Raw genomic sequence first — 23,451 nt, 5'->3', positions numbered from 1 at the left:
AGTGTTTCCATAAAACGCATTTTCTAATATAATTTAACAGCAGCACACCTAAAAACAAATATAAAATGCACATAAAAACGTAACACGGAAAAAACGCTCTGCATAGATGTGACCTCGGGTTAGGTCTCAGTGCCGGATGTTTTGCCCCAACAGGATATTAATGCATGAGTAAAAGTAAGATATATATAACAAATGCCAGAGATAGGGCATACATCATTAGAACTTATCTTATTTTTATTGTAAAAATGGCCAAAAATAATGTTTGCCCATACTGAATTGTGTAGCAAGGTCCCAGGCCTCCTTTGATCTAATGGAAACCTCCAGGGCTAGGGATAGCTGACATCTTTCTGTATGTAGTGGGTTGTGAGGCATGGTGGGTGCAGAGTAGTTAAAGTTATTGGGCGCCAGACACTTGGATGCAAAAGAAAGATGATTTCTCTTAAACTTTTTTGGGGAGAGAGAGCTTTAGGGCCAGGACACCCTTAGGTAGTTGCTCAGTTACTTAGTTACTTAGTTGCTTAGGTAGTTGCAAGATTAATTGGCAGACTCCGAGACTTCAACAGGAGGACAGCCATGCAGGGAAAGACATCCAGCAAGACGCCACATCTGCATGTGCAGGAATGCTGTCTCTTAGAGCCCTTTCACACTGGGGCGGTTTGCAGGCGCTATTGCGCTAATAATAGCGCCTGCAAACCGACCCGAAAGTGCCGCTGCTTTCATTCCAGTGTGAAAGCCCCGAGGGCTTTCACACTGGAGCGATGCGCTGGCAGGACGGTAAAAAAAGTCCTGCCAGCAGCATCTTCGGAGCGGTGAAGGAGCGGAGTGTATACCGCTCCTTCACCGCTCCTGCCCATTGAAATCAATGGGACGGCGCGGCTATACCGCCGGCAAAGCGCCTCTGCAGAGTTTAAGCCTTTCTCGGTCGCTAGCGGGGGGTAAAACCGCCCCGCTAGCGGCCGCATACCGACGGTAAAACGCCGCTAATAATAGCGGCGTTTTACCGCCGACGCCGCCCCAGTGTGAAAGGGCTCTTATAGCAACAGTCTTTAACAGTTCCAAACACAAAAAGTAACAGTTCTTTCTCTTTCACTACAACCACTGCTTGTAGTTCTTCAGCCCACTGAGCTCCCGGTCTCTCACTAGACCCACTGATTCACTGCCAATGAATCCCTTGAGCATCTCCAATCTTCACAGTGGTATCTTCCTCAAGCATCACCCCCGCCTTTCTGCCAAGTCCCTAGCTTGGCACTCACGATACCGCTCAAGCTTCACCCCATTGGCCTGCTCGGTCCTTGGCTTGATACACAAGGCTGCTCTGCAAGCGTCACCTCTGCTGGCTGAGTCCCTGGTTTGATACCCACTGCAGTTTCTTGATTCTTCGCTGTCCCCGGTTGGTGAGAATGCTACTCTGGTACTTGCTTCAGTTACCCACTGTTGTCCCTGGTAATTAGGCAGATAGTCCCTTACTGCTTCCCCTCCACATCCGACCAGGACAAGTTTTCCTGCCAGCAGAACCATCACTTTTGGTTGAACTGCAAGCTGCAATCCCAACCCTGCATTGCTCTCTTGCTTCTGGATAGGCCCTCGGACAGCCTAGCAGCCAGATGGGCAATACAACAAACGTCCACCCAGACAGCTGTCCAGGTGGCACAGAACACAGATCACCTGACTCCACCCGAACATATAGGCTTTCCCAGTAGGCCAAGGGATTCAAGAAAACCCCTGCCCATTGGCCGAGATACCCCATATACCCATAACCTGACCTTGCGTTTCCCTTCTCATATCTAGTACCACCAAGCCACCTAGTGGTAGAAGAGAAAAGTGCAACAAGGCCAAACTTAGAGGGAAATCAATAGATCTCTAACAATCAACCAGGATGACTATTTCTGGCAAGTAAATGTGTGAGGGGCATCCTTGCCTAAACTCCAGGGTGCTACAACTGCAACTCAATTTATAACATTTGTATCATGTGTTTTTTATGGATTTTTGGTTGATATTCTTTTTCTATCAATTAAAATATGCCTATGATAAAAATTATAGAGCCTTCATTTATTTGTAAGTCTTTGTAAGTGGGCAAACTTACAGAATCTACAGGGTATCAAATAATTATTTTTCCCACTGTACTTCACCTTTAAAGAAAATCTGGTTTTCTTTGCGTATTGGGCAGTAAAGCCTTCTTAAACTAAAACATTCACATATTCTGAAAATAAGAGGATTATTCCTCATTTCAGGACAGTGGGCAGAGCCATGAAAATAATGGATTTATTACACGTACTTACATAGCGCCGACAATTTACGCAGTTCTGTACATACACTTCAGTCCCTGCCCTCAAGGAGCTTGCAATCTAAGGTCCCTAACTCACATTCATATACAAATTAGAGAAAACTATAACAAGAGCCAATTAACCTACCAGCATGTTTTACTGAAGGAGTGTGGGCGGAAACCCACACAGGGAGAACATGCAAACTCCATGCTGGTAGTGTTGTGGTTGGGATTCAAACCAATGACCCTAGGGCAGCCAGGCAGAAAAGGCAGTAAAGTAAAGGCAGAAGGTTTTTCATCTTAATGCATTCTGTGTGCAGCAGCCCCCCTCAGCCCCCCTAATACTTACCTGAGCCCCCTCTTAATCCAGCAATGTCCATGAGTGCCTCGGTCGTCTGGGACTCTCCCTCCTGATTGGCTGAGACACAGCAGCTGCGCCATTGGCTCCCGCTGCTGTCAATCAAACTCAGTTAGCCAATGAAGAAAAAGAGGGGGTGGGGCCAAACCGCGGCTCCATGTCTGAATGGATATATTGGAGCTGTGGCTCGGCTTGGGTGCTTGCTGTGGAGGCACTCAACAGGAGGGAGGGGCCAGGAGCTCCAGCCAGGGACCCGAGAAGAGGAGGATCTGGGCAAAACTACTACACAGAGCAGATAAGTATGACATGTTTTTTATTTTAATAGAAAAAAAAACAAGACTTTACAATCACTTTAAGGTTTTTCACCTTAATGCACCTCTGTGCATTAAGGTGAAAAATCTTCTCTGCTGCACCTGCCCCCAGATCCTCCCTTTTCCTTACCTGAGCCCATCCAATCCAGCAATGTGCACGAGTGCAGCAGCTCTTGCTGCTGTCTCTGTCTTTATTGGATTGATAGCAGCTGGAGCGATTGGCTCCCGCTGCTGTCAATCAAATGTCTAAGTCCCGCTGTCTGTGTCAATGGACGCAGCAGTGGGACTTGAAAGCAAGCATGCACAAGCTGCTTTCCCTGGGGGAACCCTATGAAGAGGAGGGGCTTGGAGCACTGATGGGGGACCCCAGAAGAAGAGGATCGGGGCTGCTCTGTGCAAAACCATTGCATAAAGCAAGTAAGTATAGGCAACGTTTGTTATTTTTATATTAAAAAAACAAAAACAAAAAAAAAAAGCAGTATAACCACTTTAACCACTGTGCTAATTCTTTTATGCCCCAACAGCCAAATGCTCATCCAGAATATACCAAAATATAGAGCCATTTACTTCATAGTGCATACAGCTGTTTTAGGCTTTTTGTTCATCATCAGGGCAGCATATATAAACCAAAGCTTCTATGGAGTAGGGTTTGAGATTCAATTTGCATTAAAACAATTAGGTCATGGAATGAGGCATGTGAATGACTTCTTTTTTAGGGGTTCACGCACACAGGGTTTTAACATGTATTCTATATGCCTAGCATACTTTCCCAACCCTTTCCCATGCCTGGAGAGACATATGTGCTGCATACAGCCTGCCATATAAGTGGATGGCTGTAAGTGGCTGTGCTCTTGTAAACACTGATGCTTGTTTACATCTGTGTTTAACCGTACACGGGTGTCCAAGGTATTTTCTCGGAAGTCTTGGGTTTGGAAAATACATCGGACGTGCATGTGTGGTTTAACACGGATCCATATAAGAAAAGGCATTTACAAGAGAACAGCGCTTACAGTCATGCACTATGGGGTATGTGCGGATAAACACATGAAAAATATGTTATGCATATAAAACGCCTGTTCCCGTGTGCATGAGCTCTAAGAAGGCTTTACTGTGCTACACACTGGTTTGGTTGAAGGGCTTTTTGATTCCATTGTGTATTGGCATAATACATTATTAATGGCAGCATTTTATATTTTATTTAGTACTGGTTTCCAAAAAACTCCCTTCTTTACTTTTTTTTGCAACTTTTTTTTTATTTGTAGCTGACTCAAACTAAAGAAAATATCATTCTGTATAATGTGAACACAGAGTTTCTAACTTATCTTCCAAAATGAGTATTAATAAATAAAACACTGCGTTTGCGATCTGCGTTTTGGGTGCCATTTCAATGTATTGGCTTCCGCAGCAGATCTTAAAAGCAGTGTGTTTTGTACAGAGTGCAGGAAACGCACATGGAATGCGCCTTTTCCACACTGTGTTCTGGTATGAACTGGCCTTATGTCTTTTGTTTTTCAACAGAATAAGCTGTCCTGCAGATGTTCAAGTTAGAGGGTTGAGGCAAACCATTTAATACTGACAGTGATGCTTACAACGACCAGCATTTATTTATTTATTTATTTATGTTAAACCTTTCTCCCAAAGAAGCAAACAGGACGTGTGTTACTGACCAGATATCCAGGTGAAAACAATAGGAAAAGAAGCTTAAAAAAGAAAACTAATATAGCTACCAAATGTAACCTCTTGCTGACCAGCCGCCGCAGTTATACTGCGGCTGGTTGGCTCGACTGCGCAAATCGCCGTAGGAGTACGTCGGCTCTTGCACAAGGTTCTGTGGATGGCACGCGTGCGCCGATTGGCCAACGGGGGAGTCAATCATGGACTCGATGTCCACCGGTAGACTCGATGTCCACCAGCTGTCCGCGATCGTTCCCTGCAGAGACAGAATGGGGATCTGCTTGTGTAAACAAGGCAGATCTCCGTTCCGACAGGGGATAACACAGGATCTTGTCTTCCTGTTATGCAGGAAGACGGATCTGTGTGTTGTCCAAGGCAGCCCACCACCCCCACACAGTTGGAAACACACTGAGGGAAAACATTTAACCCTTTGATCACCCCTGATGTTAACCCCATTCCCTGCCAGTGTCATTAGTATAATTTTTTTAGTCAATTTTTAGCACTGATAACTGTAATAATGTCACTGGTTCCCAAAAAAGTGTCAAAAATGTCAGCTAGGTGTCTGATCTGTCCTCAGTAATATCGCAGTTCCACTAAAAATCACTGATCACCGGCAATACTAGTAAAAAAAATATATATATAAAATGCCATAAATCTTTCCCCTATTTTGTAGACGGTATAACTTTTGCGCAAACAAATCAATATACGCTTATTGTTTTTTTCTTACCAAAAATATGTAGCAGAATACATATTGGCCTAAATTGATGAAGAAATTAGATTTTTTAAACTTTTTTTATTGGGTATGTTTTATAGCAGAAAGTAAAAAATATTGTTTTTATTTGCTTATAGCAAAGAAAAAAAACGCAGAGGTGATCAAATACCACCAAAAGAAAGCTCTCTTTGTGGGAAAAAAGGACATACATTTTATTTGGGTACAGCATAGCATGACCACGCAATTGTGAGTTAAAGTAACGCAGTGCCGTATCGCAAAAAAGGGCCTGGTCAGGAAGGGGGTAAATCCTTCCGGGGCTGAAGATTGGTAATCTGCAATATATCACATTTTTAGTTTTGGGTTTAATGTCACTTTAAGAACCAATATACTGTACAATAAAGTGTGTGAATATTCATATTTTTCAATAATCGATACTTTAGTTTTTTTAATTCTTCAGGCCAGTCATGTGACACACAGGGTGCTGTTCCTCTTTAGCTCTTCTCCCAATGGTGGCCTGTCCTCAGTGATGCAGAGCCACGCCAACTTGGCCTGCAAGCACAGTATGACCTTCATGTTCTGGGTTAAAGTAATAGTAAAGGTTCAGGGGTATTTTTTTTTGGTTTAACCACTTGCCTACTGGACATTTTCACCTCTTTCCTGCCCAGACTAATGGGCAGGAAGGAGGTGTGGTGTCACACTTTGAATGACAATTGTGCGGTCATGCAACGCTGTACCCAAATGAAAATGTTTTCATTTATTTGAGACATATAGTGCTTTTTTGGTGGTGTTTAATCACCGCTGTTTTTTTTTTTTGCTATACATATTTACAAAGAACAAAAATTTAGAAAAAATAAGTTTTTCTTAGTTTTTGTTATAAAATGTTGTAAATAAGTAATTTTTCTCCTTCACTGATGGGCGCTGATGAGGCTGCACTGATGGGCACTGAGGCACTGATAGGTTGCACTGATGGGCTGTGTGTTCATAAGCAGTCCTACTTACCCTTGTTAACCCCTTCCCCTCCCCCCCTTTTGTTACTATCATCACTATAGGAATATTCATACATCGCTGACCCCAAGTACAGACATCCAACAAATATTTAATTAAATAAATTACAGAGTTATCTCTTTTTTTCAAAAAATGACACATGATACATATATCTCTATCCGTGCTAAACCGAACGCACTGATGGTACAGTTGTCTGTTATTTGATGCTTTGGCTGCAGGTCTCGCTCGCTTGCCCCTATGCTCCTCCCCAGTTTTGGGAGATATCCACTTGGTGTGACTCCTTGTAAGACACGCATGGACGATTAAACCCCCCCTTTTCCCCTGTTGACGTGGTGGACGGCCGGGGACTCTTGTCGGGACCCGGTGGGGGAGACGTCGGAGAACTATAAGCTCAGGAGAAATTGCTCAAACACAATGTGATTGGTAATTATACTGTTAAACATATATATATTATATTGTATTTTTATGGTCACATCCATGAACTCTAATACGCAAATTTTGTCACAGCGCCTCAATCCTCTGAAGATGACCCAACGGGGTCGAAACGCGTCAGGATTATCATCCTATTTTAGCGCTTGATCATTGTATAATACTTGTGCCAGCTTCATTTGTGTTATCTCCTGTAGCACAGCTCCTATTTTAACCATTATGGTTAAGTTCCATTAATAAAAAAACTCTTTCAAGTAACAACCTATTATTTTCATAATTTTTTGCTGCTTTAAAACCCCACGGGGGATACCTTCTTTTTCTTTTTGACATTAATCGGGGTGTGCAGCACTTTATATCTTCTCAGTATGTGTCTCTCCCCTTTTCTCGAATATTGGGTGGTTAAACACCCCTCCCCCTACTTTTTGACACTCGAGTTAAGATATGAGCTGTGGGATGATTCTGGTTGAATTGTGCATTCTTGTAATACTTTTATTGTGACTGTTTCTACTGAATAAGTATTGTGTTACATTGTTTACAGGATGAGCCAATGTATATGTATAGGTGATGATTGGACTATCCCCATGTAATTACACGTTAATATTTTATAACAGGTGAGATCGGATAAAATTATCTGTTATTCTCCCCTGTTTTCACTAATCTATCATAATACTGGACACTTTAGTGTGCCCCCTCAGGCGCACTCAATATGTTTACAATACATTGGCTAGTATTTTCATTCTGCTGTAATGACAACCCCTACCATCTGGAGCATCACATATACGTTTTTTTGTCAAATCCAATGGAGGTAGCCTATGGCTGCCTCGAATGCATTCCAACCACCCACAGCTTTCTAGATCTTTGTACACTAGAATGCAATTTATAGGTTCCTATAATCCTGTTACATATTGTCTGCATTGTGTTGTTCCCCTGCTTCTCTCCCTTCCTGAGCCCGATGTGGGTCCCATGGGCCGTGGATCCGTCCTGGGGATGGGGGCTTCGTCGTTGCGTCTCTTCCTGGCAGGAAAAGAGGGGGGGCACAATTAAAGGGTCCGTGCCTCCTTTCTGCACCCTCGGGTGTATCACTTCCTGCCAGCGGCGTTCCGGATCACATCCGGATGCCGTGGCGTTGTGGGCACGCGATGCTGCGTGCGTGCGACATCGCGACATCGCGCTATTACGGCGGATGTGACGGCTGTGCCGGGATATTTATCTTCCTGAACGCCGGGGGAGCCACATGTGGAGGGTTAATCCCTGCTGGAGGAGGAGGGGTGGGGACAGCCTGCATGCACCTGCAGCCTAATTAGGCATCCAATCAGCGGCCAGCACTTTATTTATAATGACCAAGCAGATTGGGGGATCTGCTTTTAGTTCCTACTGTTTCATCAGACTGATCAACTGACTTATACTCTGGAGACAGGTAATCACCAGTATCTGAACACACTGATGAGTTGGACCTGACATACCCTGTATTGTGGGTCTCTGTCACGTCATTCCTTCCCATTGTGATTAGTTATACTATCTTGTACAATTTACATCCGATTCTACCCACCCTCATACATGTTCACCTTTATGGCACTTCAACTTGTGTGTTTCTTTGTCTCACCTTTGTCCCATTTTCTTCCCATCTTGACACCTCATGACCCCTTTTCCAGCACCCATGCATTTTTCAGTACACTATCACACACACCCATCTCTCACATATACACGGTTGAATATGTTTTTTGCATATGTTTTTGCTTTCACTGCTTTTTGATTGTTTTATTTGGCCCCTTGCACTGCACCTTCCCATTTCCCCACCCCCATGCTTCCCTTCCACTCACATGCATCACCCCACCTGCACTATCCTCACACTTCACCTATCTGTTCCCTTTTTTTCCCCTGGATCTTTTCCTCTTAAGCCTTTTTTCCTTCACTCCCTGATCTTTTTTTCCCATTCTCCCCTTAACCATCCCCCCCTCCTTCCCGTTCTTTCTTTCCCATCCCCTTCCTTTCCCCTGGTTTTTTTTTTTTTTTTTTTTTTTTCCCTAATAGTCTGCCCGTCCCCTTCTTTCCTCACATGTTCTCCCCACACTCGCCTTTTTCTTTATATTCCTATATTTTCACCCTACTTCGTCACTTGTTTCACGGCCAACACATAGACACCACTATTTACCTATTACATTACATACTCTGATATACTGATATCTATATGCAGTCCTACTTACCCTTGTTAACCCCTTCCCCTCCCCCCCTTTTGTTACTATCATCACTATAGGAATATTCATACATCGCTGACCCCAAGTACAGACATCCAACAAATATTTAATTAAATAAATTACAGAGTTATCTCTTTTTTTCAAAAAATGACACATGATACATATATCTCTATCCGTGCTAAACCGAACGCACTGATGGTACAGTTGTCTGTTATTTGATGCTTTGGCTGCAGGTCTCGCTCGCTTGCCCCTATGCTCCTCCCCAGTTTTGGGAGATATCCACTTGGTGTGACTCCTTGTAAGACACGCATGGACGATTAAACCCCCCCTTTTCCCCTGTTGACGTGGTGGACGGCCGGGGACTCTTGTCGGGACCCGGTGGGGGAGACGTCGGAGAACTATAAGCTCAGGAGAAATTGCTCAAACACAATGTGATTGGTAATTATACTGTTAAACATATATATATTATATTGTATTTTTATGGTCACATCCATGAACTCTAATACGCAAATTTTGTCACAGCGCCTCAATCCTCTGAAGATGACCCAACGGGGTCGAAACGCGTCAGGATTATCATCCTATTTTAGCGCTTGATCATTGTATAATACTTGTGCCAGCTTCATTTGTGTTATCTCCTGTAGCACAGCTCCTATTTTAACCATTATGGTTAAGTTCCATTAATAAAAAAACTCTTTCAAGTAACAACCTATTATTTTCATAATTTTTTGCTGCTTTAAAACCCCACGGGGGATACCTTCTTTTTCTTTTTGACATTAATCGGGGTGTGCAGCACTTTATATCTTCTCAGTATGTGTCTCTCCCCTTTTCTCGAATATTGGGTGGTTAAACACCCCTCCCCCTACTTTTTGACACTCGAGTTAAGATATGAGCTGTGGGATGATTCTGGTTGAATTGTGCATTCTTGTAATACTTTTATTGTGACTGTTTCTACTGAATAAGTATTGTGTTACATTGTTTACAGGATGAGCCAATGTATATGTATAGGTGATGATTGGACTATCCCCATGTAATTACACGTTAATATTTTATAACAGGTGAGATCGGATAAAATTATCTGTTATTCTCCCCTGTTTTCACTAATCTATCATAATACTGGACACTTTAGTGTGCCCCCTCAGGCGCACTCAATATGTTTACAATACATTGGCTAGTATTTTCATTCTGCTGTAATGACAACCCCTACCATCTGGAGCATCACATATACGTTTTTTTGTCAAATCCAATGGAGGTAGCCTATGGCTGCCTCGAATGCATTCCAACCACCCACAGCTTTCTAGATCTTTGTACACTAGAATGCAATTTATAGGTTCCTATAATCCTGTTACATATTGTCTGCATTGTGTTGTTCCCCTGCTTCTCTCCCTTCCTGAGCCCGATGTGGGTCCCATGGGCCGTGGATCCGTCCTGGGGATGGGGGCTTCGTCGTTGCGTCTCTTCCTGGCAGGAAAAGAGGGGGGGCACAATTAAAGGGTCCGTGCCTCCTTTCTGCACCCTCGGGTGTATCACTTCCTGCCAGCGGCGTTCCGGATCACATCCGGATGCCGTGGCGTTGTGGGCACGCGATGCTGCGTGCGTGCGACATCGCGACATCGCGCTATTACGGCGGATGTGACGGCTGTGCCGGGATATTTATCTTCCTGAACGCCGGGGGAGCCACATGTGGAGGGTTAATCCCTGCTGGAGGAGGAGGGGTGGGGACAGCCTGCATGCACCTGCAGCCTAATTAGGCATCCAATCAGCGGCCAGCACTTTATTTATAATGACCAAGCAGATTGGGGGATCTGCTTTTAGTTCCTACTGTTTCATCAGACTGATCAACTGACTTATACTCTGGAGACAGGTAATCACCAGTATCTGAACACACTGATGAGTTGGACCTGACATACCCTGTATTGTGGGTCTCTGTCACGTCATTCCTTCCCATTGTGATTAGTTATACTATCTTGTACAATTTACATCCGATTCTACCCACCCTCATACATGTTCACCTTTATGGCACTTCAACTTGTGTGTTTCTTTGTCTCACCTTTGTCCCATTTTCTTCCCATCTTGACACCTCATGACCCCTTTTCCAGCACCCATGCATTTTTCAGTACACTATCACACACACCCATCTCTCACATATACACGGTTGAATATGTTTTTTGCATATGTTTTTGCTTTCACTGCTTTTTGATTGTTTTATTTGGCCCCTTGCACTGCACCTTCCCATTTCCCCACCCCCATGCTTCCCTTCCACTCACATGCATCACCCCACCTGCACTATCCTCACACTTCACCTATCTGTTCCCTTTTTTTCCCCTGGATCTTTTCCTCTTAAGCCTTTTTTCCTTCACTCCCTGATCTTTTTTTCCCATTCTCCCCTTAACCATCCCCCCCTCCTTCCCGTTCTTTCTTTCCCATCCCCTTCCTTTCCCCTGGTTTTTTTTTTTTTTTTTTTTTTTTTTTTTTTTTCCCTAATAGTCTGCCCGTCCCCTTCTTTCCTCACATGTTCTCCCCACACTCGCCTTTTTCTTTATATTCCTATATTTTCACCCTACTTCGTCACTTGTTTCACGGCCAACACATAGACACCACTATTTACCTATTACATTACATACTCTGATATACTGATATCTATATGCAGTCCTACTTACCCTTGTTAACCCCTTCCCCTCCCCCCCTTTTGTTACTATCATCACTATAGGAATATTCATACATCGCTGACCCCAAGTACAGACATCCAACAAATATTTAATTAAATAAATTACAGAGTTATCTCTTTTTTTCAAAAAATGACACATGATACATATATCTCTATCCGTGCTAAACCGAACGCACTGATGGTACAGTTGTCTGTTATTTGATGCTTTGGCTGCAGGTCTCGCTCGCTTGCCCCTATGCTCCTCCCCAGTTTTGGGAGATATCCACTTGGTGTGACTCCTTGTAAGACACGCATGGACGATTAAACCCCCCCCTTTTCCCCTGTTGACGTGGTGGACGGCCGGGGACTCTTGTCGGGACCCGGTGGGGGAGACGTCGGAGAACTATAAGCTCAGGAGAAATTGCTCAAACACAATGTGATTGGTAATTATACTGTTAAACATATATATATTATATTGTATTTTTATGGTCACATCCATGAACTCTAATACGCAAATTTTGTCACAGCGCCTCAATCCTCTGAAGATGACCCAACGGGGTCGAAACGCGTCAGGATTATCATCCTATTTTAGCGCTTGATCATTGTATAATACTTGTGCCAGCTTCATTTGTGTTATCTCCTGTAGCACAGCTCCTATTTTAACCATTATGGTTAAGTTCCATTAATAAAAAAACTCTTTCAAGTAACAACCTATTATTTTCATAATTTTTTGCTGCTTTAAAACCCCACGGGGGATACCTTCTTTTTCTTTTTGTGTGTTCATAAGCATTCCTTTTTTTCAACTACTGCTGAGAGGTTATTAAAAAAAAGTAATGGAGCTGAGCTTTAAAATGTGGTAATTTTAATATACAATAATTATATTTGTGTCATTGTTTTATAACATGCAAATGTATTTCAACTCATACAGTAAACTATTAGGAATCCATGTAATTTCATATATGGCTTGCGGCTAAACCTTCATAATTTTTCCATTCTTTTATTCTTTTTTAACAAATATGCCAAATAAAAATAATTGTATAAATATACCTTGCATTATGACATGTAGAACATATAAAAAACGTGCTCATATTGCTTGATCAACTACATACAGTACATCTCAATTGCTTTCCATAAAGACTGATACAAATGTACAAGAATCTTTATCTCAAATCTGAATGTACAGGTTGAGTTAATGAAGCAAAGGGTACGCTCATTACTGTAAGAGCTTTTCTTCTCTTTCAGTCTCATCAAATATCAGCATATCCCAGTATGTTTTCAGTTGTAAAATTGGACTCATTTTCAGGGCAAGGAGTATAATAAGTTCATACTTATTCACTTCCTTGCCATCTATTTGCCCCCAGTGACCAATAAAAAATTCTGGTCCTAGGTAGGGTGGAGAATGTGATTGTCTCTCTTTTCTCCAATAGTGCAATGATTGGCTGTTCACTAGGTACTAATGTGTTTTAACCTTGTGTAAGCTCCAGCTCCCATCACCCAACCAGAATATTACCAGGCAGATGAAACTACAGTAGTTATGGCTGAACGGAGTGGTGGGGTGTGACTAGAAGTATTGTGGTGGGAAGTGTACCTTGTAATGACAGCATATAACTTTACATACCGTACCTATAAAATAATTACTAGTGATTTTATACTACTTATAAATTAGCTTCTGAAACTTACCTCTGCTTTTACCCCCCTTTATGTTAAAGGAGAAGTAAGTCCAAAGCTCATTTGGCCCTACTTCTCCTTTGGGTAACAGGGGTGCACTTAGTTCAGCCAACAGTGGGCTAAAATCTGCTGTTTGCTGACATCACTCAGCTGGCCCAGACTCTGGAGTGATCCCGACTTTAATCCTGGGATTCACACAAATGCCTGGACCGGCAGCTGGCATTGCCTCTCTTAGTCAGCAATCAGGATTATAGGAAAGGAATCTTATAGTAAAGCTAGCTGTTCACAAAAGCTTGTTACAAAAGCCATTAAAAGCTGTCAGTTGTTTTAGGGCCCACACATATCAGCAGGCAATATAGTCAATCATTTACAAAAAATAAAACAAATAATTACACTGACAATAAGGGAAAACTAGTCATGCATATCAGAAGACTGATGCAACTGCAACTGCATGTGTTCTGGCAGTCAGTGCTCTACCTGTCAGGAAAGTTTTCACCTGCTGGTGGCACTGTGGCTCCCAGATCTATGGGCTGCAGTTCTGGTGTCCACCAGCAGGTGTCTCTCAGCAGTCTGAGGCTGATGGTCGGGAGAGGATTCACCTGCTGGTGGCACTGTGCTCCCAGATCTTTAGGCTGCAGTTCTTGGTTCCACCAGCGGGTGTCTCTCAGCAGTCAGGAGCTGACCTCATCCCCTGCAATCAGGCATCTCCTGATGCTGATTGCAGGAGGTGTATTCCTAAAGCCCCGATCTGTGTTCCTAAAGCCTGCATCCATTCTCCTGTTCCTGGACTCTGACCCTGATCCTGCAGCCTGATTTCATCCTACCCGCTCAGTCCGTCTCCTGGTTCCCTTTCCCTGTCCTGTCTTGTTCCCTGCTGTTCCGGTGCCCGCTGTCCAGCCTGATGATCTGGTGCCCACTGTCCAGCCTGATGTTCTGGTGCCCACTGGGCAGCCTGATCTGGTGCCCGCTGTCCAGCCTGATGATCTGGTGCCTGCTGTCCAGTCTGATGATCTGGTGCTCGCTGTCCAGCCAGATGATCTGGTGCCTGCTGTCCAGCACGATGATCCAGTTCCTGCTGTCCAGCCTGATGATCTGGTGCCCGCTGTCCAACCTGATGTTCCGGTGCCTGCTGTCCAGGCTGATGTGCCTCGGCCCATTGTCCAGCCTGATGTGCCTCGGCCCGCTGCCCAGTCTGATGTGCCTCTGCCCGCTGCCCAGCTTGATGTGCCTCTGCCCACTGCCCAACTTGCCGCCTCTGACGATCCTTTGACCAATGATCAGCTTGATATTATTAACTCTATGCTTACTGCCCTGCCAGATTGTGCTGCTGAGGGTAGGATTCCATCTGCCATTGGGTCCTTTTTTAGTTGCCTCGATTGGGTTGCTCCTACAGTATGTTGCTCTGATGGTGCCAAAGCCTGGTGGTCCAGACATACCCTTCACATTTGGCAGCCACGTTTACCTTGTGACCACGTTTACCTTGTGACCACGTGACCTTGGTAGTGGTGAGCTCCAGGGGAGTGGTAGAGCACCATTTGTGCCTTGCCACAACCTGGATATGATTGTCACAACTCCAGGTGCATTAGGGGACCCATGCTGGGTAACCAGTGCCTTGGGGAAACCTAGAGGGCTTCTGAAGTGTGGAACAAGTTCTGGAGATCAGGCAAGCTACATGATTGTAACCAGACATTCTGGTGTTCTGGTGTTTCAGTGTTGTCACATTACCCAGGGCTAAGTTTGCAAATGACCCATGGTACCCCAGCGTTGGAATGCCTACTGTTTCGAGGGATCAAATGTCCTATGCTGCTAAGAATCTGGCCCACAGGATACCTAGCCAGCGTTGGGGTACCTAGCCAGTTACCAGATCCAAGCTGTGGAACATCTTGCTTCTTTTTGGATCCCGGCAGCAAGGCTTCTTATTTGGAACCCGGCACTCCTTGGGCTTACAAGACATTTTCTCTCTGGACTCTTTCAGCTATGGCTGGTTGGAGTACCTGGAGGTCGCTCCTTCGAGGGGGGGTACTGTCAGGAAAGGTTTCACCTGCTGGTAACACTGTCGCTCCCAGATCTATGGGCTGCAGTTCCGGTGTCCACCAGCGGGTGTCTCTCAGCAGTCAAAGGCTGACGGTCGGGAGATGATTCACCTGCTGGTGGCACTGTGCTCCCAGATCTTTAAGCTGTAGTTCCAGTTTCCACCAGCGGGTGTCTCTCGGCAGTCAGGAGCTGACATCATCCCCTGAAATCAGGCACCACCTGATGCTGATTGCAGGAGGTGTATTTAAACCTGGTGAATGGTATTACGCTTTGCCTTGGTATTTTTTCCTTGTGCCCTGATCTGTGTTCTTGTGTTCCTGAAGCCTGCATCCCAGTTCCTGTTTCTTCCTACCCGCTCAGTCCATCTCCTGGTTCCCCTTACCTGTCCTCTCTTGTTCCCAGCTCCCCTCTGCTTAATCTCCCCTGTTTGACCCTGGCTCTGGTACGATTTGGTTATCCCATGCTATGTACATATCGGATTTAGGCTATCATTTGTTTCGTGTTCACTGGTTGTTGGTTCACTGATTGGGTTACACTATTTACTGTATTGGACGTGCATTTTCCTTGTAGTTCACTTATCTTTTAACCACTTGCCGCCCTCCCCGCCGTCATGTGATGGCATCCCAGAACGAGCACTCTTGCGTGCCCACAGTGGCACGCAGCGCATTGATCGCTGCCGCACCATGTTGCTAGGACACGGTGCGACCCCGATCTCTATAAAGAAATGCTTTTTGGAAGAAAATTTATTTTTTGACCATTCTGAAATTTAAATAATTGAACTTTTTGTTCAGTATATTATTTTCATAACAAAATTTGACTAACTGGACATCAGTACCATTATTAAAGCTGTGTTCCAGCTGAAAACAAAATATTTAAAAGTCAGCAGCTACAAACACTGTAGCTGCTGACTTTTAATAAGGACACTTACCTGTCCAGGGAGTCCACGATGTCAGCCGACATCGCGATGTCCGCGATGTCGGCACCGTCATTCTATCTAAGGGAAACAGGGAGTGGCTTCACTGCCCGTTTCCTACTGTGCATGCGCAAGTCTCGTGACACACACAGGTCCCAGAAGACAGCGCACCCAATTTCCCAGAACACCACGCGAGGGATGAAGAGAAGGAACAGCTCCGCGGAGAAGGAAGTGGCAGATTAGTAAGACTGCCTAGCAACAGGCGTTTCGGGTAGTAAAAATTTTCTTTTTTTCAAATGTTTTTTTAAAAAATTTAAAGAGCCTGTTTACGTTATTTTTTTATTTTTTTTTTTAGGGTGGACCTCCGCTTTAATATTATTATAATAAAATCTGCCCTAAGGGACACCTGTACTTTTAATCCTTAGTGCTTGCCTCCCTGCTATTCCTATTTTCCTCTTTGGCTAGCTTTACATTCTTACTTTTAACACTGCTCCAAAGACAGAGAGTGCAACCTACCAAGGGCATCACAGCCATTCCAGTTTCTTCTCTCCATTGCCCTGTATCTCCTATGAATCTATGGCACAGTCAGCATTTTTTTTCAATGATCAGCCCATATGGCCACCTTCTAAATGGCCAGTGTACTGTGTACTGTTTATTGGAATGATTTGAGAACATGGAATGCATGTTCAGGGGAAAATATTGAATAGCATAAAACAACCTGCACAGTCAGACTTTATGGTTTGGGGTTTAGATTAAATTATGTAAACATTACAATGAGCTGTAAGGGAAGAGTGTTGGCAGAAGGGAGAACGCCCAGAAAGTACAGTTAAGCTGTCAGTAAATCTACCAAAAATAAAATTACTTCCTAGACTCAATGGCTCAATATGCTGCCTTGTAAGACAGGAATGCCTGTGATGTGAATATTGCTTAACAGAAATAAAGAAATATTTTTGACATCTAGGATAGGAAAATAACTATGGTGAACTTCTGCACAATTTGTCAAATTCCTTCTTACATTCTGCTAATGCTAATTCACAATAATCACAAATGCAGCATAAAGCCACGAACAACTGGTTGAGCAAAATATACTGAAGACAGGTCTAAAGTAAAAAGGCAACCCTTTGGGTGGGCTCCAACAAAACCAAAAATGAATCAGCTTGTGCCACCAACTCTTACATTTTGAAGAACAAAAAAATTTGAATCACCACAACTTCCTGGTCACAAGTCGCTTAGGTTACCCAGAGTCATCTTCAGCTTTCGTATTATCTGGCAACCTTCCCATTCTTTGAGCGGCCAATCGAAAACTGTATAGATTAGGAGTAGAGAGTTCATTGACATCAATCTCTAAAGCTACAGACAGATAGCATAATGTGATAATGGTGATAATCTTAGATCTTGCTGCACAATATATGATTATTATTATTATACAGGATTTTTTATAGCGCCAACAGTTTGTGCATCGTTTTACAAAATAAAGGGAGACAATACAACAAGAATACAATTCAATACAAGAGATGTCAAGGGCCACCCATGGGACTGTTCCTTATGTACTACTAGATTCAATGTAAGATATAACCTACAGATCGGGTAAATATGCAATTATAAAAATCTTTCCAGTCAGTTGAAATCTCCCTGTAGACACTTGTTACCAGAACAGGTTTTTCTTCTCCTATTTTAGTGACAACTATAATATTTTGGATTTCCCAGCTTTTTTTTTTTCACCAGGACAAACAGAAGTGATTTACCCAATGGGAACATAGACACCAATAAAAACCTGAACTGACTATAATGTCTTCAGATATGAATATGCATTAATGTTATTTTTGAAGGATATGCTTTGTCCTATTTCTGCAAGTAAAATTTCCAGTTTCATATGTTGCTGAATATAAATTATTGAATAAAATGCCAGCAGTAAGTTCAAAGAACTATGTTCAATTAATAGTTCATGAACGGGTTGCATAATCTGCACTTATCTGCTACAACATAGATAACCTAGTCAGCTTTTCAAAGCATCTATATGTTATCTAAATATACGATTTTCTAAGTCTGCCGATTGGGGTGTTCTCTGCTACATCACCTCTCCTTGATGTCCATGTAAAAGATTGAATGCTAACTGCATCCAACAGATCATTTAGTATCTGTATCAAGAGTTCCTGGCTAGAGGGTTTATACATTACCCAATAAAACCATAGCTTCTTACCCTTAATATAATGTGCTACTTGGAAATGATTTGCAAAATCAAGGGGCATTCACACCTAGGAGCTGTCCTCAATGATGGCAAGTTAAGTTCAAGCATACATGTTCTTTATGAAGAAATCTGTTCTTTTTGGATGGCGTTTTCTATACAATCCTATAAAAGCCTTTTGACTTTAAGTATGTATGTTGTACAAAAATTGAAGTTTCAAATAGTTTGACATCTCTAACTCCATAGGCAGTATTTACTTTGTGTGCCAGAAATATGATGTAGATTTTCAGACATCCTATTCAAAGATAATATTCTTAATTCCTCTCTGAGCATCTTTCTTATCCCAAGATAATGGCTAGTACAAATTATTTGTGCATGTATTGGGCTGATTCTTCTCAGTTTTATTATTAGGTCTTTTTTTTTTTTTTTTTTTACACCTCTGTAAGGCACCATAAATAGGAGGTCTTTTATAATAGAATACATTTTTTTGATGTCAAAAGCATATTTCACACTAAAAGCATTGTTTTAGTATCGTATAAAAGTGCAATCTTTATGTCCTCCCCTGGATCATTATCACTGCTACTTAAGTCAGTGGCATTGTCCGAATTCAATTTTTCAGTGCCAGACACCTGAAATGTGAAATCACCCTAATGTCTACTGCATGAACTCATTGTCACATTTTCCACCTGATCAAGTGACAGTGAAGAAGGTGTGTCCATTTCAAATCCCGTGCCCTTTGTATTTGGTGAAACCAGATGATTAATACTGGTGCTTGGCCACTTTTTTATTAGGGCATTCTGTACAAAAATGTCATAAATATGGGCCTGCAGCTGTGCTCTGTTATGTCATGGTAACTGTGGTGGAATATATTTATTCATGTTAACCACATTTTTAATGTGTTCATATCGTGTTGGAGCAAGGTGCACAGAAGCAGTGTGCATGAATTTCGGCTCCTCCCCTTTATTTTTTATCTTGGTTTCAGTAAACAAGAAGACTTTAAAAGCCTTTTTAGGAAACTTCTGAATTTGGAAATGCTATGTACAGTACATATAAAAATATTAAGATTTTAGGATTCCTATTCGTTGTTAATACTTGTCTTTCATGAAACATACTGTAGATCAACTTACTTCTACTGTTTTGTTTCCATTGCTCATGAAAAGGTAATACTGTTCATATGGAATATGGCACTGCAAAAACATGCCTCTTTTTTGTAATCTTATGTTTTGTTGCTAAAAAAATATAATCTATTCTTAGCAATGTTTATGAATATTGAGGAGACCGCATCCAATTTCACACATTTATGATTTGCACTTGTGTGAATCTTCAGTAAGGTATGTTGAGCCCCCACATCCAATCACTGGCTAAATCTTGCCACCTTAACCTTCATAACATATCTAAAATCCTCACCTTTCTAACAAACAACACCACAAAACAACTAATTAATTCCCTGGTTATCCCCTACCTCAGTTATTGCAACTCCCTTTTCATAAGCCTACCTTCCCCTTCAGTCTATCATGAATGCTGTTAGACTCACCCACCTTACTAACCGATTCGGCTGCCACCCCCCCTGTGCCATTCCTTCCATTGGCTTCCACTAGCCCAATGTATTCAATTTAAACTACTAACTACGGCTTACAAAGTCATCCACACCTTTGGCCCAAGGAACATCACCAGCCTCATCTGGAAATATCACCCAAATTTTCCATTCTGCTCCTGCCAAGATGTCCTGATCTCTACTCTCTCATCACCTCCTTCAATGCTCACCTTAAAGACTTCTCCAGAGTCTTTTTAATCCTCTGGAACTCTCTACCCCAAATCTGTCTGGTTATCTCTTACTCCTTGCCTACAGGTATGCTGGGTTTAGGTAAGTGCTGGCCCAGGCTGGGGTGAGGGACTTAATAGTTAACTGAGTGTAGTGGAGTGTACAGCGTGGAGGGCTGGGAATATTAGAATGTATAGCGTGGAGGGCTGGGTGTAGTTGAATATACAGTGTGGAGGGCTGAGTGTAGTGGAGTGTACAGCATGGTGGGATTGAGTGTAGTGGAGTGTACAGGTTGGGAGTTAACTGACCGCAATAATGGTTAGAAAATTGAGTGTAATACTGTGTGGAGTGCTGGGTGTAGTATAATGTACAGCGTGGCGGGCTGAGTGTAGTGGAGTGTACAGGGTGGAGGGCTGAGTGTAGTGGAGTGTACAGTGTGGAGGGCTGAGTGTAGTGGAGTGTACAGTGTGGAGGGCTGGGTGTAGTAGAATATATAGCATGGAGGGCTGGGTGTAGTAGAATGTAAAGTGTGGAGGGCTAAGTGTAGTGTAGTGTACAGTTTGGAGGGCTGAGTGTAGAGGAGTGCACAGCGTGGAGGGCTGGGTGTAGTAGAATGTACAGTGTGGAGGGCTGAGTGTAGTGGAGTGTACGATGTGGAGGGCTGAGTGTATTGGAGTGTACAGTGTGGAGGGCTGGTCGTAGTAGAATGTACAGTGTGGACGGCTGAGTGTAGTGGAGTGTGGAGGGCTGAGTGTAGTGGAGTGTACAGTGTGGAGGGCTGAGTGTAGTGGAGTATACAGTGTGGAGGGCTGAGTGTAGTGCAGTGTATGGCGTGGAGGGCTGGGTGTAGTAGAATGTACAGTGTGGAGGGCTGAGTGTAGTGGAGTGTACAGTGTGGAGGGCTGAGTGTAGTGGAGTGTACAGTGTCGAGGGCTGGGAATAGTAGAATGTATAGCGTGGAGGGCTGGGTGTAGTAGAATATACAGTGTGGAGGGCTGAGTGTAGTGGAGTGTACAGCGTGGAGGCCTGAGTGCAGTGGAGTGTACAGTGTGGAGAGTTGAGTGTATTGGAGTGTACAGCGTGGAGGGCTGCGTGTAGTAGAATGTAAAGTATGGAGGTCTGAGTGTAGTGGAGTGTACAGTGTGGAGGGCTGAGTATAGTGGAGTGTACAGTGTGGAGGGCTGAGTGTATTGGAGTGTACAGCGTGGAGGGCTGGGTGTAGTAGAATGTACAGTGTGGAGGGCTGAGTGTAGTGGAGTGTACAGTGTGGAGGGCTGAGTGTAGAGTAGTGTTCAGTGTGGAGGGCTGAGTGTAGAGGAGTGTACAGTGTGTAGGGCTGAGTGTAGTGGAGTGTACAGTGTGGAGGGCTGAGTGTACTGGAATGTACAGCATGGAGGGGTGAGTGTAGTGGAGTGTACAGCATGGAGGGCTGAGTGAAGTGTAGTGCATAGTTTGGAGGGCTGCGTGTAGAGGAGTGTACAGTGTGGAGGGCTGAGTGTACAGTGTGGAGGGCTGGGAATAGTAGAATGTATAGCGTGGAGGGCTGGGTGTAGTAGAATATACAGTGTGGAGGGCTGAGTGTAGTGGAGTGTACAGTGTGGAGGGCTGAGTGTAGTGGAGTGTACAGCGTGGAGGGCTAGGTGTAGTAGAATGTACAGTGTGGAGGGCTGAGTGTAGTGAAGTGTACAGTGTGGAGGGCTGAGTGTAGTGAAGTGTACAGTGTGGAGGGCTGAGTGTAGTGGAGTGTACAGTGTGGAATGCTGGGTGTATTGGAGTGTACAGCGGGGAGGGCTGGGTGTAGTAGAATGTACAGTGTGGAGGGCTGAGTGTAGTGGAGTGTACAGTGTGGAGGGCTGACTGTACAGTGTGGAGGGCTGGGTGTAGTAGAATGTATAGCGTGGAGAGCTGGGTATAGTAGAATGTAAAGTGTGGAGGGCTTAGTGTAGTGGAGTGTACATTGCGGAGGGCTGAGTGTATTGGCGTGTACAGCATGGAGGGCTTGGTGTAGTAGAATGTACAGTGTGGAGGGCTGAGTGTAGTGGAATGTACAGTGTGCAGGGCTGAGTGTAGAGTAGTGTACAGTGTGGAGGGCTGAGTGTAGTGGAGGACTGAGTGGAGTGGAGTGTACAGCGTGGAGGGCTGGGAGTAGTGGAATGTGTATAGCCTGGAGGGCTGGGTGTAGTAGAATGTACAGTGTGGAGGGCTGAGTGTAGTGGAGTGTACAGTGTGGAGGGCTGGGTGTAGTAGAATGTATCGCGTGGAGGGCTGGGTGTAGTAGAATGTAAAGTTTGGAGGGCTGAGTGTAGTGGAGTGTACAGCATGGAGGGCTGGGTTAGTAGAATGTACAGTGTGGAGGGCTGAGTGTAGAGTAGTGTACAGTGTGTAGGGCTGAGTGTAGAGTAGTGTACAGTGTGGAGGGCTGAGTGTAGTGGAGTGTACAGTGTGGAGGGCTGAGTATAGTAGAATGTACAGCGTGGAGGGGTGAGTGTAGTGGAGTGTACAGCATGGAGGGCTGAGTGAAGTGTAGTGTATAGCATGGAGGGCTGAGTGTAGAGGAGTGTACAGTGTAGAGGACTGAGTGTAGTGGAGTGTACAGTGTGGAGGGCTGGGAATAGAAGAATGTATAATGTGGAGGGCTAGGTGTAGTAGAATATACAGTGTGGAGGGCTGAGTGAAGTGGAGTGTACAGCGTGGAGGGCTGGGTGTAGTAGAATCTACAGTGTGGAGGGCTGTATGTAGTGGAGTGTACAGTGTGGAGGGCTGGGTGTAGTAGAATCTACAGTGTGGAGGGCTGTGTGTAGTGGAGTGTACAGTGTGGAGGGCTGAGTGTATTGGAGTGTACAGCATGGAGGGCTGGGTGTAGTAGAATGTACAGTCTGGAGGGCTGAGTGTAGTGGAGTGTACAGTGTGGAGGTCTGAGTGTACAGCGTGGAGGGCTGGGTGTAGTAGAATGTATAGAGTGGAGGGCTGGGTGTAGTAGAATGTAAAGTGTGGAGGGCTGGGTGTAGTGGAGTGTAAAGTGTGGAGGGCTGAGTGTAGTGGAGTGTACAGTGTGGAGGGCTGAGTGTAGTGGAGTGTACAGTGTGGAGGGCTGAGTGTAGTGGAGTGTACAGTGTGGAGGGCTGAGTGTAGTGGAGTGTACAGTGTGGAGGGCTGAGTGTATTGGAGTGTACAGCATGGAGGGCTGGGTGTAGTAGAATGTACAGTCTGGAGGGCTGAGTGTAGTGAAGTGTACAGTGTGGAGGGCTGAGTGTACAGCGTGGAGGGCTGGGTGTAGTAGAATGTATAGGGTGAAGGG

This window comes from Aquarana catesbeiana, linkage group LG06, assembly GCF_042186555.1.
Source record: "Aquarana catesbeiana isolate 2022-GZ linkage group LG06, ASM4218655v1, whole genome shotgun sequence".
Classification (NCBI taxonomy): Eukaryota; Metazoa; Chordata; class Amphibia; order Anura; family Ranidae; genus Aquarana; species Aquarana catesbeiana.
This window is presented reverse-complemented; position numbering follows the sequence as displayed.